Raw genomic sequence first — 22,383 nt, 5'->3', positions numbered from 1 at the left:
CCATTAACAGGATAATATAGGGAGGCTTTTCATAAGATGTAACTGTATTGTTATTACCACAAAGCGCAGCTCGACATTTCATGAACTGTAAGGAGTCATTCATGGCTTCAGTTGAAGCCTCGTATTTTAATGACAAGTTAAAGTTCATGTAATGCCGAGCTTCGTTCCGTTGTGGGTATAGATTAATCACTGTTTATTATTCTGAGAGAAAGCTTTACATCAGCGGCTTCCTCAAAGACAGCCTCGCGTTTTAATGCAAAGTTTTCTCTCAGAATGAACAGTGTTTGTATATTACAGCAACGCAGGCAGCTCACGTGGTGCTCTGCTGCTTATGTCTGTGACAGCTCGGAAGAGGGGCTTCTGCTCAGGCTTAATGCAGCCAATCAGCAATCAGCTGAAGGCAGCCGAAGATCAGGGGATACCGGATCGGTATGGGATACCAAATATTACAGAACACCCGCAGTGCCTCACTATAAATCATGACTGAGCATGCGCAGTCAGCCGGATTCATCACGAATATGTACGTGTATGTGAAATAAGTGCACTATTAACGTGACAATGATGCACTTACTTCACATACACGTACATATATATTTGTTATGTATACTTTCATATGTTTTGCACATTTAGTGCTTATTAGAATCCTGGGACTTTGTGAAACACAGTGTCCGCTGTGTTTATCTTCTGGAGTCAGGTGGATTCGTGAGGTTTGCGTCTGTTTACGAGTAGCTCTTAACAGGGCTTCGCAGTGTTCTGTTATTGCAGTGAGCCTGGCTCACATCAAGTTACAGAAACGGCACCCCTGAGACGCCATAAACACAGTGCCACCACATTCCTGCTGTCAAAAAATCCTATCCTTTAAGTAATGACTGAGCATGCGCATGCATGCTCAGTCAGCAAGATAGGATTTTCTGCAGATAGGAAAAAGTGACGTTACACCGGCTTTCCCCGAGCGGATGGCGCTTTGATTTTCTACCGGTAATTTGATGTCTGGGTGGGAGGTTTTACTTTTGTTACGCCTCACAGGAGTTTAGCATTACAACGCTGCCCTGTCCGGTCACCGCACCGGCGGACTTTGCTTGTAGCTATGGGCGTGCATGTATCTTCCCGATGTGGCCGCTGTGCCGCCGGGTATAAGGGTGGTGGTATGCCTTGTATCATTGCCTTGTCCGGTCGCCGCACCGGCCGCCGTGGCTTTCTTGTTATGTGCCCAGTGGGCCGCAAAGCAGTTGTATTTGCATGTCCATGTCTGCATTGTGGGGCTGCCCTGCCGCACGAGCAAGCTTATATTTTCGAGCGTTGTCAGGTGTTAATGCACCACCAGCCGCGGTGTCGCTTGATGCATCTGTAGACCTGCAGCATTTCTGTTAGTTTTGGGTGATGCATTGCTCTGGTTTTAAATAATGCTAGCAAGTGTATTTGCCCTGATTTTGTTTTGCTCCAAATGTGGCCCTGATTTTCCCCATATTGCGTTTGCTGTGTGGTTTGTTTTGTGCCCGACAGCGTTCCCCACCTTGCGGGGGCACGTAATTTGGAGGGGTACACGGTTGCAGGGCCTGCACAGCACCACGTGGAGGGGTATTGAAAATGGCGGTGGCCGTGTCGCATGGTTTCAATAAGGTTTTTCTGCCATGCACATTTGAGACTTCTCCGTCTCTTCCATTGGCAGTGAACAGTGTAGGTTACCTTAGCACATTTAAAAAGTTGATTTCACGTGCGTTAACTCACGGTTTCAGACTTTCCAGTGAAGTCCGAGACAATTTTTTAGGGTACAGTCAGAGCCAGGTTATGGTTTCATAAGGGGTGCTTAACGCCGGTAAGGACAGATCTGTGCACCCGCGCGTTTAACATTGCTTACAGAGGCACAATCTACAGGGCAATTAATCGGAAACTCCCCTATAGGTTTCATTCAGGATAGCAGACGTTGTCAAGGTTGTGGGTTTAATTATGTTTAAAAGGCACACTTTAATGCTTAATTTATCTAAACCTGCGCTTTGGGTGCAATTCAAACAGGGCATAAGAGTAATGAATGGCCATTTTGGTCATGCTTTGCTGAAGGGGCATGTTTTAAATGTGAGCGCAAGGGAAGGGAGGAGCTGCGTGTGTGAACACGAGCAGTGCACAGTGTATGTTTCGCCGGGGTGCCTTTAAACACGGAGCCTTTCTTTTTCATTTCTCGGCAGCTGCCTCTCGATGCTAACGATGGTCTTATCCTGACCCCAGGCACTGGGAATGGTCTGCCCAGTGGTTGACGCTGGGTTTTCTTTCTTGGGAATTTTAGCATATCCCACATAGAATTGTGCACATTAGCCTAGATGGGATTGTGAAGGTTGGCAGGTGCCACACTTAGATGGAATTATGAAGGCTTGCAAGCGCCACACTTGGATAGAACTGTGAACTTCAGGCTGCGTCACATCTAGGCAGGATTATGAATGTTAGCGTGTGCCACACATAGATAGTATTGTGAATGTTAGCAGGTGCCACACTTAGATGGAATTAGGAAGGCTAGCACATGCCACACCTAGATGGAATTGTGAATGTTAGCATGTTCCACACTTATATAGAATTAGGAAGGTTACCAAGTGCAACACTTAAATGGAATTGGGAATGTTAACATTTCCCACACTTAGATAGAATTGTGAACATTAGCCTACGCCACATCTGGATGGGATTGTGAAGGTTAGCAAGTGCAACACTTAGACAGAATTGTGATTGTTAGCATGTTAAATGTCATATAACCCACTAACCAAAAAAGCTCTAAATGTCTGTATACTTATCTCACTCAAAAAAATCACTCAATCATCTCTCGCACAGCAACCTGCACGCACTTCACCACACTGCAAGAACACATAAACCGCACCAACAGCACACAAGGACTGACATCGATCCGATACTCGCACCTAAGCTCAGCACCCAGTGTATACCGAGTTGAAGCTGCCAACAGAACACCAATCCTCTCACTATCCTACTCCCTCTTCACCTTAACTAACCAATCCCACCTTCTCGTTTACAGATCCGTCAGAACGCCTGGGGACCAACTCTGTTGGTGATGGTGCGCGGTACAAATACCTTTACATTAACATTTAACATTTATTTCTGGGTTTTCTTTCTCGGTTTTGTTTGAACACACGTGTTTTAAGGGTTATAGGAAGAAAGTTGTCTGCTTGCAACCATTTGGTTTTGTGGGTGTTTATAAAAAGACAATTAAGGTGTTTGGTGCCCCGACGCAGGGGGTATCAAATGTACCATTGATTAGGTCAGTAATCTATTCGTTTTCTGTTATGCAGGAATTTTGATGTGCGCGAGGCAAGCATTGTGCTAGTAAAGCTCAGGGGCTTATGTTGCCAATAGTGGGTAGCGCAGGTGATAACTTTTAAGCCTTTTTAATGGTGCCACGACTCCGGCTCAGAGGCCACAGGGCTGCCGAGCACCTCGTGGGTGCGGGAGCCATTTTCTAGCGGCCATGCCACATGGGCGTATGTACTACGCAGAAGGGTCTGGCAATGTGGGCTGCTGTTGTGCACCAGCGTTTGTTAAGGAAAGGAAATAAGGAGGTTTATTGAACAATGGGTGTTTAAGGTACAAGGCGCCCACCTTGGTTGAGGCACAGATATGTACAGCGATTTGTCGGCGAAGTTCAGGCACCGCACAGGCTGGGGCGCGGGAGGACAGCCCTTTGTTTTAATTGCAGGTTCCGGTGGGACTGGCCTACAGGGCTTTTGGCCGAGGGGCACAGATTGGGGGCCATTTTTCCAACATATATTTGCACAGTGTGCAAAGGCGAAGCAGTTACATCAGGCAGATGGGCACGCAGGAACAAATGAGAAACCCATATATCACTACTCCTCAGCAGCAGTAGGATTATAGGGCAACAGGCCGTTGTCGGTAGTTACGCTATTGGTATTAAGGATTTAAAAGTAGCCACTCAGACTGGCTTTTTGGTTTGAATTACCTTTTTATGTTACGCTATTTTTAATCACAATTTTATCCAGCTTTTTGCTTCACGGTTTTTGAAGTGACATTGGTTATTACAATAATGTCTCAGCAAATGCTGAATAAGGCACCGCCCCCAACGATTTTGGTGACATGTGTGTGCCATGTGCAATTACAGGGCAGAAGTTTTGAACACGCTGGTAGCTTGCCTCTCGCACCGACTATACTTTGAAATGGCGGCATCCGCAGCAGGTATAATGAAAGGAACATAATGCATCTTTTTGTGTATTCACATGGTGACGAATATTGATGTGTCGCATTTCGGAAGCTGTTTTAAAATGGTTTTATGGTCCTGCAATCAGTAAATGCAAGGGGTCAGTGTTGACACTTGCTTTTTCGTGCTGTGGGATTGTTAATTTATAGGCTCCTTGGGCTACCAGAAGCATGAGTGGCACACAGTGTATAGGGAGCCGGATGTAAGGGCGCATTTAAGGCATAAGCAGGAGTACCTAATAGTTATGACCAGGGTTGTTGAATGGATATTCTTTAAACTACTCAATTTGTACCACATTCAGGAGGCCTCAGAGGCGGATAAAAAGATCCTCTGTAGTGCAGGACCCGTATCTCCTATTATCACTGCCGTAAGTCTGTCCTTCTCACCTTCTAATATCAATGTCAATGATCCATCATGGTCGCAAAATTCGTCTCCGCCACGCAATTCAAATTGTCCCCTTTCTCAGACCACTCCCCGTATAACATTGACAGAATTATCTTCAGAATCTATAACTTCATTGTCTCAATCAAGTATTCACTCGAACAATATCAATGAAGAACGTCACACCATTACTCAGCCCGTTGGTTCTCTTAATGGTCTGCTGCTTAACCACAGATCCCTGGTCAAGCATGGTCATGAATTATCCGCTTATATCGAAGAAGAAAAAACTCGACGTCTGTGCTTTCACGGAAACGTGGGGCTCTGCTGCTGCTGGCCCTTCACTTCACTTAGCCATTCCTGACGGGTACTGCATGCTCAGACAGGACAGAGAGGCAGGGAGGGGAGGGGGTGTCGCCTATATTCTTAGGAAATCCTTATTAGCTTGGAAAATTAAGTGATACCTTATGGAAGGAATAGAATTCCTTCACATAAAAATCGGAATGAATGCTAAAACTACTGTTAACTTCATCCTAATTTATCGCCCTCCCTCTTGTCTAGGTAACCTCTCCATGGCACTCTCTAGTTACCTTCTACCATTACTGAAACCCAATGCTCGTTTTATAGTACTGGGAGACTTCAATCATTGGTTAGGACACACTGACGATCACATTGCAGCTGAATTAGCTCATTCCTTTGCAGACTTGGGTTTTATTCGAATGGTGCACATCCCTACCCATAATCTGGGTCACACGCTGGATTGGGTATCTGTCATCAATAGTCCTTGTCACGATGTGATGATAACACCTTGCACTTGGTCAGACCATGCTTTTGTTCATTTCTCGACCACAGTACCTTATGTTACTAAAGTTCAGTTGAGCTATTCTGAAGCAATCTCATTTCGCAACACCAAACTCTTAACTTTGGAAAAAATAGAAGCACTGACATCTCAGGCCATACCAATTTTAGAGACTGATGACACAGGCATTTTAGCTAAGAAAATTAAGTCTACTTTGAATTTGGTGGTTAACACCCTTGCGCCCCTAAAAAATAAAAAATAAACCTGCAGACTCTAAAAGAACTCATGTATGGTTCTCCCCTGAACTGCAATCTCTTAACGCTACATCCCTCAAGCTATTTTATGTCTGGAAAGTCAACCAATCCCAGCTAGATCTTTCCAACTACAAAAAGGCATCTAAAGCATATAAAATTGCCAATACGGAAGCTAAGAAATTGTACCTGGACACCAGAATTACTCACGCTTCATCGTACTCTAGGGAATCGTTCATAATTCTGAAAGAACAAGAGGTTGTCCCAGAGCCGGCAGCAGCTACGATTATCAAAAATGATGATTGGTGCACGGATATCCAGAATGCCATGTTAAAGAAACTGGATGGTGTCCGTGAAGGCATAGCTACAAAAAAAGTGCCTATGAGATCCAAGGCACTCATATAGCCAGCAATATATTCACTAGGAGCCCAGACATTCCTATTTTTGACTTCACTCCTATATCTGAGGAGGAATTATCATCTATTATATCCAAACTGAAAGCTAACAATTGCACAGGGGATCCCTGTGCCTCTACTATAATTAAAACTTGCCCTCCCACACTGGTACAGGCCATATGCAAATTTGTGAACTCCTCACTTCTTAATGGCATTGTTCCAGATGAGATAAAGCAAGCCTGGGTCACCCCCCTTTGAACCCTGGATCCGACGGTCCCTACTAACTATCGGCCGATAACTAACACCCCCTTTCTGCTGAAAATATTGGACCGGGTTGCATATACTCAAATTGCTCGACATCTCAATTTACACCCTGTCCTTAATCCATTTCAGTCAGGGTTCAGACAAGGCTTCGGTACTGAGACCTCTTTACTGGACCTCAAATCTCAACTGCTTCAGAGATTGGATAAACAGCAGATTTCGCTCCTAATTTCGTTGGACCAATCTGCGGCGTTTGACCTTGTCGACCATTCTATTCTGGCAGACAGACTTATGTCAGTAGCCAATTGCTCGCAGGCCGCCACCAAGTGGCTGCTCTCTTTTTTATCAAATAGATTTAGTAGGGTGTGTGTCAATGAGGCTAAGGCACTGGCCTTTCAGGTGCTCTTTGGAGTTCCGCAAGGAGCGAGTCTATCCCCTTGTATTTATAACATCTTCATGGCGCCTTTTTTCGCTCACCTTGCTCAAGAGGGTATTCTCTTTTCTAACTACGCAGATGACACACAATGTGTCATCCCTCTCACGGGTCAGCATGACCTGGACGAGTGTTAACTAAATCAGATATTCTCCATTATTGAACAATGGATGATGCTTAATAACCTCGCTCTCTACCGTGGTAAGACTGAACTTATGGTGGTGGGATCAGAGGCCATTTTAGCTAAACTTGACCCAGCTTAGCAGCACTTCCAGTTAGGGGATGTTCAAATCCCCACTTTGCCTAAAGTTAAAATCCTGGGTATGATTCTGGATCAGTCGCTTAACATGAAGCCCTATGTAGCCAGTATAGTCTCATCTGCCACCTACTACATTAAACTGCTGGCACATTTGAGACCGCTCATTTCTCAACAGAATGCTGAATCTATCGCCCGTGCGATTGTAGGAGCTAAACTGGATTACTGCTGCAGTCTGCTAGCAAGCTCCAGCAAATCCACTATCAATCGTCTTCAGGTGGTCCAAAATGGCGCGGTCAGAGTCGTAGTTGGACTTTCATATAGAGCCCATGTCTCTAAAGCGCGTCGAGCCTTGCACTGGCTCCCTGTGGATTCTCGGATACCTTTCAGACTTCTGGTCATCACTTTCAAATGCCTCAAGGGAACGATGCCCCCTTATCTACAAAGGTGTATAGGAAAAAAAACCTGCCTTAGAAATTTGCATTCTAACAACCTTAATATCCTCCACCAACCAAGATTTAAAACCAACAAAGCGCAACTGGGTGCTTTTGTATTTGCGGCCCAGCGCTTTGGAATGCTCTACCCTCTCACTTGAGAAACTCTCTGGTTTTAAGCAATTTCAAAAAGGGTCTTAAAACGTTCCTATTTAATTAGTATTCTTTGATCTTTCGCCATTGTGCTCATCTGACTTTAGGATACCCTTTGCCTGTTATTTTTTATGTCTGTCTTTTGTCCGCGCCCTCACACCTACGGGTTTATGTCTGCGCACTACAAATGCTATAAAGTAAAGTAAAGTAAAGGAGGCACAGATCGGCTGCCGCTAAAGGAAAGGAGAGGGCGCAGAAGACTGTAGCCATCACGGCACCTGTACCTGCCGAGGTTCAGAGGAATCGTGGCGGTGCTCTCAGCTCTCCTGTAGCCAACTCGGCAGTAGCAGCAGAGGGCCCCACCCACAACCTTGGAGATGATAAAAGGTATGTTCATGCAGTGTATACAAGCATGGGGTAATGGGGGTAATGGGCAAATGTTTTGTGGTAATATTAATGCGTTTAACCAGTTGGGTAGGAATGCTGAGGCGGTTCACCATCAAGGGGAGAACCTGGTGTCAAGGGGCATGAGCTCTGGGGTAGGACAAGCAGCCGTGGTCACTCCCTGGGCAGTACAGGTAGCAGGAGTGGGGCATTTGGCACAGGTGGGGCACCACCACCAGATCTGCAGGTGGCAGGGCCGACATGGTGGGGACAAGGGGCAGCAGTAGCAGGGGTTACCTCTGGGGGGGGATCGCCAGGGACTGCAGCCGGTGCTGGCGCCAACAGTCAACCAGGTTCAGGGCGGAGTAGCGAACAATGTCATACAGTACGGGAGGCCTATGCCAGGCTTTTCCCCGGCAAGGGTGGCAGTGAATTCCTTGGTATGGCATATTTAAGGGCATACAAGGAGAGAGTATGGCAAAAAAAAGGAAATTCTGGATCTGGTGGGAATGGAACCAGAGGGTGAAGGGTTAAAGGAGTTAACCGACAAAGAGAGGCAAAAGAGAGACAGGGAGAGGCCAAAGGTGGAGGCTACTATTAACAACTGGCTGAGGGCCTTTAGGATGTATACTCCCATCATGCTAGAGAGATTCCCACAGGATGGGGTGGTAATGATTGCATATGAGCACTACATTCACAATCTGTATCTAAAACATGGTGCTGACGCTTGGCTCAACTATGATAGGGGGTTTAGATTTAAGATGCAGGTTCGGCCAGCTATGACCTGGGATGAAGTGGATGTGGGCGGGTACATAGACAAAATGGTACCTGCCAGGTAATCTGGGAAGAAGGCACAAGGGGAGAAGCTGCAATACGGGAAGAACAGAGGGTCTTATGCACACAGGGGCAGGGGGTCCTTTCGAGGGAACTCCTGGAACAACCTCCCCAGCTTCCAGGGGGAGCAGCCCGAATGCTGGGGATTTGCTGAGGGGAACTGTACCTTTGGCAAGGCTTGTAGATTCAAGCACACAAGGGGCAAACGCTCAGGGGGACGCAGCTCCTCAGCTGGGGAGGGGAAGCAGCGAAGCAGTGCCAAACCCAAGGACAAAACTAAGCATGATTAAAAGCCATTTACCCACACCAGTATGATTGCAGGCCATGATTCCTTATCTAAATGTGTATCACAACGTTAGCGATGCTAACATTCCCGGGGAAGGTTTTAGGTGGTGGTTCAGGATTCCTTTCACTGGGGCGAAGGTTGCCAAAGAGGCCAGCAATTTGAAGTCAACATTGGTGATGCCGGAGGTATTGGCTCAAAAAGTGGGAAAGGAAATCAAAATGGGAGAGTGGCGGGACCTTTCGCTTACCCTCCTTTGGAGAATTTTGTGGTATAACCTCTGGGTTTGGTTCCCAAAAAGGAGCAAACACAGTACAGGTTGATACAGCACCCTTCCTTTCCGGAGGGTGAGTCCGTGAACAATGGCATAGCTGAAGAGCAGTGCAGGGTACATTATGCATCATTTGTTGAGGCTGTGGAGATGGTGAAAGCCACAGGGAGAGGTGCTCTAATGGGCAAGGCTGACATAGTCTGCATTCAGGCTGTTGCCAATCCACAAAGAGAGCTTCCATTTACTGGGCTTCAAGATGCAATATGATTACTTCTTTGACAAATGTTTGCCAATGGGTTGTGCTATTTCGTGTACATACTTTGAAAAATTCAGCAGCTTCCTGGGGTTTGCAAAGGACCTCGGCGGGGGGGTTCTGCACTACCTCGATGATTTCTTGTTTATCAGTGAAAAGGGAATGGGGGAGTGCCGGTCGCTCATGAGATCATTTCAGGGGCTGATGGAGGAAATGGGGGTACCACTTGCCAGGGGGAAGACAGTGGGTCCGGTCACAACATTGACCTTTCTGGGGATTGAAATTGATTCAGTCATGGGAGTGCAGGCTGCCCAGCAATAAAGTGATGAAATTGAAAGAAATGATCAAGGTGTTGAGAGGTAGGGGTAAAGCCACCTTGAGGGAGCTTCAATCACTGGCGGGCAACCTCAATTTTGCAGGAAAGGTCATCCCGGCTGGGCAGGTGTTCGCTAGGAGCATCAAGCTTAAAACAGTGGGGTTGCAGCATGCAGGACATTATGTCCGCGGAGGTTAAGGAGGATCTCAGAATATAGGATGCGTTTTTGGACGACTTTAATGGGGTATTGCTATGGAGAAAGGAGTTGGACAGCGGCAAGATGCTTAAACTGTTCACTAATTCCTCAGGTTTACATGGATTTGGGGCCATCTTGGGGAGCGAGTGGTGCGGACATCACGCTGCTAGAGTTGTTCCCTATTGTAGTGGCTTTCAAAATGTGGGGCCGACAATTGAAGGACAAGAAGGTGGTGATCTGGTCGGACAACTTGGCAGTTGTGCAGATCATCAACCAAGGAACGTCCAGTAATCCCACGGTGCTGAAGCTGCTTAGAGAGCTCACAAGGAGCCTGCTGTATCTGAACACAGAAGTGAGGGCACGGCATATTCAAGGGGTAAAAACGTGGCCACTGACTCTCGCTCTCATTTAAAGTGGGAGAAGTTAGGGCGGAGCTGTCCGGAAGCAAGCATGACGATGACCCCTTTCAAGGCACAGCAGTGGGGCATGTTTGGGGGAATTTGAGTTCCTTGATCTATACCGCTCTAGCACCTGGCACAGCGAAGAGATACAAAGGGTGCTGGGAGCGGTTCTTGGCCTTTCAGAGCGAGGTGTTGACAGAGACACAGAGGGATTTGCCTATACTGACTTTTGTGGGATGGTGTTGGCAGTCTGGGAGGACCAGATCTTGGATGGCCTATCACTTGGCGGCATAGTGCATTACTACAAGTTGGGGGGAAGGACAGATCCCACGAAAGAGCACTACATTGTGATGGCAATGAAAGGTTGGGCCAAGCAGGTTGAGAGGAAGCCAAATGAAAGGTGGTCCATTGACGTGGTGAAATTGCACAGTATGATCGAATGCCTGGGAGGAGTTTGCTGGAATGAGTCTGAGAGGGTCTTGTTTACGGCAGCCTTCAAATTGGCCTTCTTTGGGGCTTTCAGAGTGAGTGAGTTGGTACCAGAAAATAAGGACGGCAGGGGTTATTGGTTCCTGAGGATGGATGACGTGCACTTAGATGGAGGGCGGTGGAGCATCTTCCTTAGAAAATACAAGACAGATCAGAAGGGGAAAGGTAGGACTATTATACTCAGCAGCACACAAGGCAGCACGGTGTGCCTCGTGCGGCGTATCTCCAGCAGTGACTGCCTACAGGCGAAGGGTCGCCTTTTCTCTTACACCGTGATGGGTCAGCCCTGAGCCGTTTCCAATTCAAGAGGTTCATGGATATGGCACTGGTAAAAATGGGGGTTACTGAGGGGATGTTCAGGACTCATTCCTTTAGGATAGGGGCAGCCACCTCAGCGGCGGGGATGGGCCTGAGTGCTGAGGCTATCAAGCAGATAGGGGGATGGAAATCAGGGTATTTCAGGAGGTACAGCAGGGCGGAAAAGATTTAGTGCTAACAGCTTCCCTCTCATCTCCTTCCTAGTAGCTGCAGCGCAAAGAAGGAGGCGGTCCGTCTGGGTGGTTGGGCATTCCTTTGTGTCAAGGGCCGGGGCGAACTGGACAGCTGAGCAGAAGGAGTTGACGGCTGGCGAGTTCCGGATATGGTCGCATGGTGTGCCTGGGATTAGGTGGGCACAGCTTCAAGGTCACATGCACAAATTGCTGGGTAAGCAGCAAAAACCTGATGTGTTGATCATACACCTCGGGGACAACGACTTAACGAGTTTGGGGAGAGGGAGATGATGTTTTCCTTACAGGAGTTGTCAGCACAGCTTGGGGAGACCGAGATTGTGTGGTCAGAAATCATTCCGAGGCAGGAATGGAGAGGTGCCGAGAGTCCCTCAGCTGTGGAGAAATCAAGAAGGAAATTGAAGTGCGCAATGGCAAAATTCTACAGGGGCAGAGGCTTCCCCCACATGAGGCACGGCTTGATCAACCTGAAATCCCCGGAATACTACTTGAAGGATGGAGTGCATTTGTCAGCATCTGGGATGGATCTGTTTTTTTGGAATTTGTGCACTAAGCTCTTGGAACTGTAAAGAAGGGAAAGGGGGAGCCGCGGTGACAATAGACAGACTTCAAATGAGCCATTGCAAAGCCGGAAGGGTATTCGCTCCTTTGGACCAGCGTTTCTTGGGAGCCTAAGCAGCAGGGGCGTCTGGTGGTAGCAATGAGGGCTCAGCTTCCCCCCAACAAACGGCGCTCTTAGCCCAGGAACACCTGCAGGGGCAGACGGGTCTCAGACGCAAAGGGTTGCGGGAGTTGTGCCTATTATGGACTTTGCTGGGAAAAGGGGGAAGCAGGTTTTTGACACGGAGCAGTCGCTGCACCGTCTGAACTATTTTCACTATTGTTTGCTGTGTTTTATTATGTGTGAAAATAAATCTGCTGCCTTTTATGCCAAAAGAAGACATGTCTCATTTTGCACCTTACTGAGGGGAAAAAGAAGGGGCCAAAAGAATGAGCAAGGGTGAGGTATGTTGGCATAATAAATGGACAGATGCCCAGGTTATGAAGGTGTCGACGGAAAACACAACAAAATGTAGGAGACACCCCGATAACTGGGGCAGGGTCCTCCTCCTCCTCCCACTCCCCCTGGGTAAAGGGGAGGGATGAATCCAAGCACGCCAAATCACTGGGAAAGCCTGCAAAGGGTGACAAAAGAAAGGGCGTGCCAAGCCCCATATAAGCGGTGGGCGTCCTGCTGCAAAGAACTTTCAGCTTTCAGCAGAAGGACGCCCGCGACTGCAGAAGAGGATTTAGTTTTCTACCCACCCACCCTGCATGAGGAACAGCTACGGCAAGCCTGGCCATTGACGTCGCGGGACGGCGAGGCAGTGTTTTGGCGACCAGTGATAAGAGACAGACTCCGAATGAGCCATTGCAAAGCCGGAAGGGTCTTCACTCTTTCGGACCAGGGCCTCTTGGGAGCCTAAGTGGCAGGGGTGTCTGGTGGTAGCAATGAGGGCTCAGCTTCCCCCAACAAACGGCGCTCTCAGCCCAGGAACACCTGCAGGGGCAGGCGGGTCTCAGACGCAGAGGGTTGCAGGAGTTGTGCCTATTATGGACTTTGCTGGGGGGGAGCAGGTTTTGGACACAGAGCAGTCACCGCACCTTCGGAACAATTTTCACTATTGTATGCTGTGTTTTATTATGTGTGAAAATAAATCTTCTGCCTTTTATGCCAAAAGAAGACATGTCTCAGTCTGCAACTTACTGAGGGGAAAAAGAAGGGGCCAAAGGAATGAGCAAGGATGAAGTATGTTGGCATAATAAATGGACAGATGCCCAGGTTATGGATGACCATTTGCCACGGTGGGCCACTTTCTCATTGGTGCACGAGACAACTTTGTGGCCAAGTCAGACACTGTGGCGCAGGATCACGCTGCACAAAACACAGTTTCAAGGAGAACTGAAAGAGGAGGATGGACAATTTGGCACGCCATCCACAGTAGTAGTGGACAGCTGCAGGGCTCAGGTCGAGTCCCCTACGGGGACGAAATAGTATTTTTTAGCCTGAAGGAGGGCTTAGGGGATAATGAACTCCTTGCTGTGATCTGTTTTATCTGCAGGCTGCACGTTCGAATCCCGCAAAGGTCTATAAAATGAATGCCAATTTTGATTGGGTGATATCATAATGTATGTAAATATGTGCTCCCCCTGCATCCTGTGAGCGGCAGCACGGGCAGAGCATAAGCTAAGGGGTTTTGCATGGTGCTTACTGCGCAGGTTTTGAGTTGTCTTTATGATAAAGTGCTCTGATTCTTTACAGGGAATGCACTAACCCAGGATGGTGCGCACAACAATGGTTTCTGTACATTACTTTTATGATAACAAGGAATTGAGCAATTTGGGATTTCAAGAAACATTTTCTAAATAGCCAACGGCCGCACTCGTTACAGTTAGGGCGGCATTAGTTTCATGGGTTAATTTTCCAAAACAAGGGGATGGTATTTCCAGTGTGTATTAAGGATCCTCAGGCAGACATTTAAAACTTTTCATGAGCTGACTTAAGTACAATTAAGTAAATGGACTATGGCTTGATTTAATTAAATCCTCGTGCCAGAGGATTCAGCTGTGTTTGATCGACAGGTCGCAGGTATGAAGACTGGCCAGGCTTTCTTCCAGAGGTATATATAAGTACCAATTGCGATTATATCGCAATAGGAATGTCGTTGGGTCGCTGGGTTTTGGGTTTCTGCCTTGTTAATTTTCAGGAAATTACTATTACTCTTTCAACTTGGCACTTCTTTTTCTAAGCCCGTGGCAATAAGCACTCCCAGGCAGACAATTGCACTTACAGCAGCTGTTTTAAGTACAATAGAGGGATTGTAAGGTGGCTGAGTTTGAGTATTTCCTCATGACAGAGGACTAAGCACAGAGGCATGGATCTTCCCTGCGTATTCTGCACCAACTGCAGGGGTATGGTTGGGTAATTAATCGAGAGAGTACGATGGGACAGGGGCCAAACGATAGTTGCAGTGATCTGTGCCTATCCACAGGTCACAGGTTAGGACCCCGGCAGGGCCTTCTTCCTGGCTCCCCCATCCCTCAAATATGTTGTCTACCCTCCCCCCCTCGGTAATGCCACTGGGAGGCATTTTTACCCAGATTTTTTTTATAAGTATCATATATGCAGACATGCTGCGGTAACACAGCAGGACTGATAAGTACTGACCCCCAAATCAGGTTAGAGGCTTATGTTATTAGTGCTGACACAGTTGCATTAAGGAAGTACATCTAACAATTGGACGCCCAAAGGAAAGCGGAAAGCGCAACCTAGGGAGTTTGGTTTAGAGCCATGGCGTGGGAGGCACGGATACACGCAATGTATTAGTGGTATGTGCCCGCCGTAGTGACGGCTTGACCTAGCGGCAGCTGCGCAACAGAGGAGCTGCCACCCAAGGGAGAAACTGGGGTCCTTGAGTATAACTAGGTAAGGTAAGGGATGTGGATCGCGCCAGGTTTGCTTTTAAGACCTCCCTGCCCCCCTTATCCCCTCCTCCTTTCATTAGAGCGGGTTTGGCCGTAGGAACTAAAGGTTAATGGAATTACGGACCAACTGGAGGGTCCTTCCTCATCAATGGGGCCAGCTGGGGATACTGTTCTGCATACTTACGATGTGAAAAACAGACGCATGATTATGTGTTGTCATAGGGAATAGAGATAATTGAGGACGTCAATGACCGCTTAAGTCGGGTCCCAGGAGTATGGCCAGGAACACGGCAGAACGATCCTGAATGTTTGGTAAGGTGTGGGACACTCCCGCAAGGTACATGCCTGCGGTAATAGTGGATGATGGCTTAAGTCACTGACAATTTGAAATTATGGTTTATGTACCATTTGAGGGTCAACAGCGACTGGCATGTACATGCTTACGAGGTGTTTTGGGGGGGCCACAAGTCCTTCAATGCTACAAGTGACTATGGAGTCCTGGGCTACCTGCAGTATATGTGGCCCCTTTTCATTGCCAGTACCAACTCCAACGGTCAACTAAGATAAAATCATGTTACGGCCAAATGGGTGGAACACCATCCGACTGGGTGGGCAGACAGACCCCTCTTAACTAGCCAAACGCTAGCCCCCACAGGGCTCCTCTAACTAAGCAGTAGGTTGCAAACACTGCCCAAAAATGTAAACTCCGGGTTGAGAGCAGAATAGCCTGGGGTCCAGTACTGGTTGCAACAATATGGGTTTGGGAACAGAACGCCACAGGGAGTGTTAGTAGCAGGGTCTAGCAAACCCTCTATTTCCCTTGGGAGCCGACACCCCGCCCCTAAAAATACCATTTGGGTAATCTTATGAGTTTGGCGATAACTGACCTGGCAGGGACATGGTGTCTGATAACTGCTCGCTCAAAAAGAAAAGGGGCATCCACACAGGCTTCTGGGAAAGGGGTCAACCTATCAGTCATGTACCAGAAAAGCTGGCCCGCTGCATGGAGACATGTAGATTAAGTGATCCACACAAGGGTCACAGGAGCAACCCACCTGGTAGACAGATTCCGGGGGCTCGCATGGCAGAGAGTTGTGTGAAGGTAGAAGGTGGTGAATAGGCAGACATAGGTATGAGAGGGGCAAGCAGAGAAGGAGCATGGGTATGGGGGACTTGGGGGCATCAGGGGAACCAGCCCCCAAAGTGTGGCAGAGTTGGGGTGCGGTCCTAGCTGGAGAGGAGAACTTTGGCGCTGTGGTTGCGGTCACGAGCGGTTCAGGTATGGCCTCACTCAAACCAAAGCTGGTTGACGAGCACTGACTACCTTTAGGAACAGCTGAGACTCTGTCACCTGAAGTCAGTGGTCCAGCGAGAGCCTGATTGGCAGTCATTAAAACCAGAAGCGGATAGCAGCTCTTTGCAAAATGGCAAACGGGGAGTGGCACGGGTCACCCCTTGGATATAATCTTGTTTATTGATGTTGCTTGGACTGCCCGATTCCTGTGCTCCAATAAACTGCGATCTAATGTTTCCAAACGTTGCAACTGTTTCTGTGTGTGTTATTATGAGTTGATCATACCTTGGTCTCATTGCTTATTATTATGTACAGGGGGTGCAGATTGGGAGTCCCCCGCTAAGAGGGTAGCCCAGCCCCCACAGGGGGTGCTAGAGGCCAGCCCACATAGCACGCTGCCCCTCTGGCCACCCCCTCTGGGTCCACATACACCCCCACCTCCTCCTCCCACTGGCAGGAGTAAGAAGGTGTCCCCCGGGTCCGGCACATCCGGCCGCGGGCCTGGGGAGCGCATGTAAGGTGGGGGGCTGCAGTCGCTCATCCTCTTTGTTTACCGCAGCCCCCCTGCTTTAAGGCCCACCCTCCCTATCCCTTCTTGTTGCACCTGCAGTGGGTACAGGTGGAGGTATGGATTCAGAGGCTGGTAGGTGCCTATAGGGTACATTTTATGCTAGGAAGAATGAGGGATTGGTGTAATGCATATAGCGTGTGGTGAGGAGATTTGAGTATAACTTTTTATGGATAACTTTCCATTTCAGGTCATGCCGTTTAATTTAGAGTATTAATGGTACACGTGTGATGGGAGAAATGTATGACTAAAATGATTGTATACATTGGGCTAAGATCTTTTTTCTCTCGCAGGTGGATTTGGGGGCGGTCCTAGCCAGAGAGGAGAACTTTGACCCTGTGGTTGCGGTCACAAACGGTTCAGGTATGGCCGAACTCGAGACAAATCCGGTTAACGGGCACTGACTACCTTTGGGGACAGCTGAGACTCCGTCACCTGAATTCAGTGGTCCAGAGAAAGACTGACTGGCAGTCATGAAAACCAGAAGCGGATGTCCGCTCTTTAGACTGACTGGCAGTCATGGAAACCAGAAGCGGATGGCCGCTCTTTGCAAAATGGCAAACAGGAAGTAGCACGGGTCACCCTTGGATTTGATCTTGATTACTGATGTGGCTTAGAGCGCCACGATTTCTGTGCTCCAATCAACTGCGATCTAAGGTTTCCTTTGCAACTGTTTCTGTGTGTATTATTATGAGCTGATCATACCTTGGTCTGATTGCTTAATATTATGTACAAGGGGGGTGCAGAGTGGGGGTCCCCTGCTATGTATTCAGTGCCCTCCTTCTGGGAGGACAAAGCTTGCCGGTAGGAGGTGCCTGTTGAAACAGTGTATGGTAAGTCTGACAAATGGCAGGCAGCACATAACAGGCAAAGTCTTGACTCTTGATCCATTCTTTTCAGTCTCACCATGTTGTGGATTCTGGAATTGCTCTGCACTCCAGGATGGCCTGTTAGTATAGCAGGATATCAATATGAGATATTTTATGGCTTTCTGATAGGCGATTTGTGCTGTCTTGTGGTTAAGTGTTAGGCTGGGTAGTGGCATAAGGCAACTGGTAACCAACGGAAATTATCATCATGAGTTATGGAAAAAATGATTTTTCCATAGGCCTTTATTATTTACACCAGTATATATATAAAAATAAATCAGTGCCAGCATTACTGGTTGCCCTCCAAATGCCCAAGTGCTTGTAAGTGGGCCCTGTGGCCATTTTGGCTGGCACCCTCTCTTTTTGTCCTGAGGGCATACTCGTCCCTTACCCGTGCCGCCACACCTCAGTGGGTCTACGGTCGCTCAGGTTTCCCCCAAAGAAACTTACATCCCCTCTCTGTCAAAGCATTGTGGAGGCCTGCTAAAAAGAAGTTCATTCCTTTTATTGACATGTGCACCCCATCTTTTTGAAATCATTCAGTCATGTTCAATGTTATGCCCCTGTGCCTCATGACCCTTGCCCTTGCAGAAACCCACTAATCCCTTGTTCAGTTTTTTTCTGGCTATGTCAATTGCCTTTTTTGAGTTGGCACCCCGCCATTGGCTTCTTGGAAGTATTTCTGATACAAAGATTTCTATCTCTCTCCAACATTGTGCTATGCCTGAGAAAAATGTACACATTTCACAAATTAGCTGTCCTCTCCCCAATTTGACCAGGTATTACCTGCTGTATATTACCAGATACTCAGAAGGGTCCCTAAAGCCAACCAAATCTGACAATTTATCATGGATATCTTCCCATAACATGCCAAGGTATCACCAGGCTGCGATTGACCTACCAAAATGCAGGCCTTTCCCTGTGTCTTCCAGCCACCTCCCAGTTCATGACACAAAGGAGTGTCCTACAATCCATGCTGACCTGTAGGGTTCCTCACCTGTAAGAAAATATTTCTGGTCAGATCAGGTGTTCCCTTATATACTTTTTGTAACAATCTGATGTCCAACCTCCTACCTTTTTTACTTGTCAGGTGCCCTAGTCCCCACATCCATGCAGTTGTTTCTGCCCCTACGCGAAATCAGTGGGTGCCATATTCTTTTGGATTCCACCCTGCCACTGTAATACCTTTCTTTATTATAAATGTAAAATGAAATCTGCTGAGGGTCCTGCCACTCCTATGGATCAGAAATTGTCCCCCCAATGCAGGGCGGACGTTGAGAAAACCTTGTGTGCTGCATATAAGACAGTATTTACTACCACCTGTGCAGTATTTACTGATCATTCTCCCCTTTCCTCATTCTCCTGTTTTAGACCTCTTCAACCATATTGCCAGGCTTTCTTTCCCCAATGTGCATGTCTAACATGGCAAAGACATCCTCTGCTGTCCCACTTCTGACAATAAATTGGCTCACTCTGAAGGCCCCAAAGTACGCTGTTGCGAACGCAGCTGTAAACAGCATTACTTCATAAGCGTCAACGCATATGTCCTTGAGGTTGTCTAACAGTACCAACAATTTGTTAAAATTCAAAGGGCGTCTTAAATCTATCCTTGCCCCCTCCAAATTGGCCCATCCTTTTAGGGCGTATTTAAAGGAATAGTGCGCTCAAAAATATTCTTGTCCCGAGGGTTCGGGCATGTGTTTTTAAGCATACGTTAATCGATCGTACAAATATTTCCTACGCACCTTACCGTAGTTTTTCACTTTTGTACACATGCAAAATCAGGCGGCAGGGCACGGCCATTTTGTGATAATCTGATCCGTTGTCGCATTGCCCAAGCGGGACTGCCCTGGCGGCATTAAATCATATCCCCCGCCCCTGAGCCTGACATCGCCAAACCTGGTAATATTCTCTGCCTTTCTCCATGACGTTACGGGGCAGCGTAGCCAAACACGCCCAGTCATCACCTACATGACGTAAAGTGATGCAGCACCCGGAAATCAACACACATCGTCTCACAACACAGCGCATCACAATTCGGAATATAAAACTGTACTTTAAAATGAAATAGCAAGGCTGTACAATTTTTAAAGTACTTTTATTTCACAATAAATGCTCCCAGAATATCCGGCGATTGCAATATTCAATCAGTAATTTTTTTTCTCGGTCCACAAATGTTTATCGTGAGTCATGCGGTGTTCCTTTTGGGTACACACAGTGTCCGATTTGGGTAAAAGAAGCGCTTTGGTCGCACAGTGAATTGCAAGGCTTGTGCATCAACTTGGCGCTAGACCACCGTAAAGGATGTTATGTTGCTCATAATCGCTGGTACCTCGTAAGGGCATATCGGCCCTGGGCGATCGTCCCAAAAAAGAGTGAAATATATCCAGCTATTGACGTGTATCTGCAGCTGGCGGTTGAAAAAGCCATCAGTTGGTATCTGGAATCGATGACAATCGCAGAATGGCAGGATGTACCTGTTTGGAAAACATAACAGATGTGTGTCTCAGTAGCCGATCTTTATTACAATTTAGCATTTTACTTATTAATTCAGCATCATGTTAAAACTAACTATTAGCACAGACGTGAAACAATGTGAACAGAGAGAAAACAATGTGGAAAGTACTCCACAATTTGCTTCGTAGGATAGTGCTATGGAGTATGTTCAGCTCTAAACGGGATGCGGAAGCTGACGCTACAATTCGAGGTGCACATACATGGCATTTTAATGAATTATTAGCGTTGACCCTGGTGGAACCGAGTGGTGGTCTACACGCATCTCGATGCTGGACTGCCCATGTGCACGTTAGAAAGACCAGTACACACAAAGGTTGTAATTGCGTTTCATTGCAATATGCCACACAGAACAAACGAGTACAATGTAACCCAGCAATAACAGTCAGCTAATGATAAGTTGACTCGTTCGGGTATAAAATCGTTGAAAGTCAAACTTACATTATATTCGGCATTTCCATTCTCTTGGTGTAACGCAGACCGTAATGCAGACTCCGTTCGGATCAACGATTTTTCATAAACTGAACTTACATGTTCCTTAGTCCAGTTTTGGAATGGAGAATCTTATCATATCTTATGTTATTACACACCTCATTTAATTCAATTCCTTTCGGAATGGTCCCTTTCTCTCAAGGTCAAAAAACAATTGAACTTTATACTGTGTGCGATCCGTGGGCTTCCTCAGCTCGTAAGCAAAAATTCAAAGCCGGTGACCTTCACTCAGAATGAAGATACATTCTTAGTTTGCAACATCTTGTCTCACTGCATCCATGAGAACTGGAATTGCGAAGCACAGGCACAGGAGGTGTAGCCTAGGTCTCATCCCTTTTGTGGGATTAGCAGTTATTCAGCTATTTGGGCAACTGTATGGTAAGGCAACTGTAGAACCCCAAAGTTTCTTTCACTCTGTTATCCATCTGGCCCTCCCACGATCAGTGAAGGTCCCACAGTAGCTCGACAAAACTGTGAACTGTGAAAGCACAGCATTACATTGTATGGCAATCGTAAAAATGGTACTAGTTGAAAAATAAATTGACAAAGAGGATACATTCTAAAAGACAAATTGGATGCTTTATTTGGACACTTCATAAAAACATTGTTGATAAAAAAAACAGATGGTAATCATTTGAACCGGGAAGTGAACTGATCCACAAGCTCTGCTTTAGGTGGACAGGGCACGTTGGCAATGTTTTGTGGCAATGTATGTGTACTCTGAACAAAATCGCTCACAATTCCGTGATTATGCATCTCCATACATTAATAATAAGATCTTTCACAAAATCGAATTCCATTTCCTCATATACTGGCTTCACCAACCATTTTTGATTCTTTTTGTAAAGCCCAGAGTGTAGCGAAGCATCCCAAAGTTTCCTGCAGTCCTCGATTGTTCACGGCATTCTCGTTATGCGCTAATACCGCTAGTAATGTCCTATAATTCATCCCTTCTAAGGCGAAATGCAATCTCTTTGGCATGTACTTTAGGCACATATTGTGGAACACCTCCAAATCTCCCGTGTGACAGAATTCTGTGAGTCCCTTCAGATCTCTTGATAGAGTTGTATTAAACACAATCTTCTCAAGGGCTTTGTGTGGATGTGAAGATGGAATCAACCACTTCTTCTTTCGTTCCTGCTCCGGCGACAAAGGGCCATGTTCACATTGGTTTCTGTCCAAGAGTGAACGTTGGAACAGTGGTGCATTACGTAACAGCGCCTCAATGCCCTACGGCTGTTTGCGCGCTATATAAATATAAATAAATTAAAATAAAAAAATAAAAAATTAGTGACCGCCATTTTTCTAGTAGAATTTCCACAGACCCGTCATAAGTTTAGGAGCTCCACCAAAGATGGTTGCTGAAAGACTGGGACCACTGCGAAATACTTTCAGAACCTTTTTTTTCCCTGCAGCTGAGATTTTTTTATTGATGGATTTGGCAACATGCCATATATCAAATTGATGGCGAATATTTGGAAACTGCTCTCTCATTGTCTTGGCTATTGAAACGTGTCTGTTCGTGGCTATGAGGTCGATTTGTATTCCCCTCAATTGTAGATCTTCCAGTGATTTTATAAAACCAAGTTTCTCCATGGCCACTGAGGATTTACATTCGGACACCTGCACAATCACCGAACTCACAATTCTTTTACTTTCCATGTCCTGAAAATGGTAT

At 46.9% G+C, this 22,383-nt stretch overlaps 1 long non-coding RNA gene across 1 annotated transcript in view; it reads left to right on the top strand.

Annotated features, from left to right (window-relative positions):
* Positions 1-22,383, top strand: part of LOC138582099 (uncharacterized) — a 219,404-nt gene that overhangs the window by 101,284 nt on the left and 95,737 nt on the right. Inside the window, exon 2 of the long non-coding RNA XR_011304949.1 lies at positions 17,124-17,193. This is a non-coding gene — a long non-coding RNA (uncharacterized lncRNA). The remainder of the gene's footprint in view (positions 1-17,123; positions 17,194-22,383) is intronic.

Source organism: Ambystoma mexicanum, chromosome 3q (assembly GCF_040938575.1).
Source record: "Ambystoma mexicanum isolate Mex_15411 chromosome 3q, UKY_AmexF1_1, whole genome shotgun sequence".
NCBI lineage: Eukaryota > Metazoa > Chordata > Amphibia > Caudata > Ambystomatidae > Ambystoma > Ambystoma mexicanum.
Note: the sequence above shows the minus strand (reverse complement) of the source record. Positions and strands in the feature narration are given on the sequence as shown.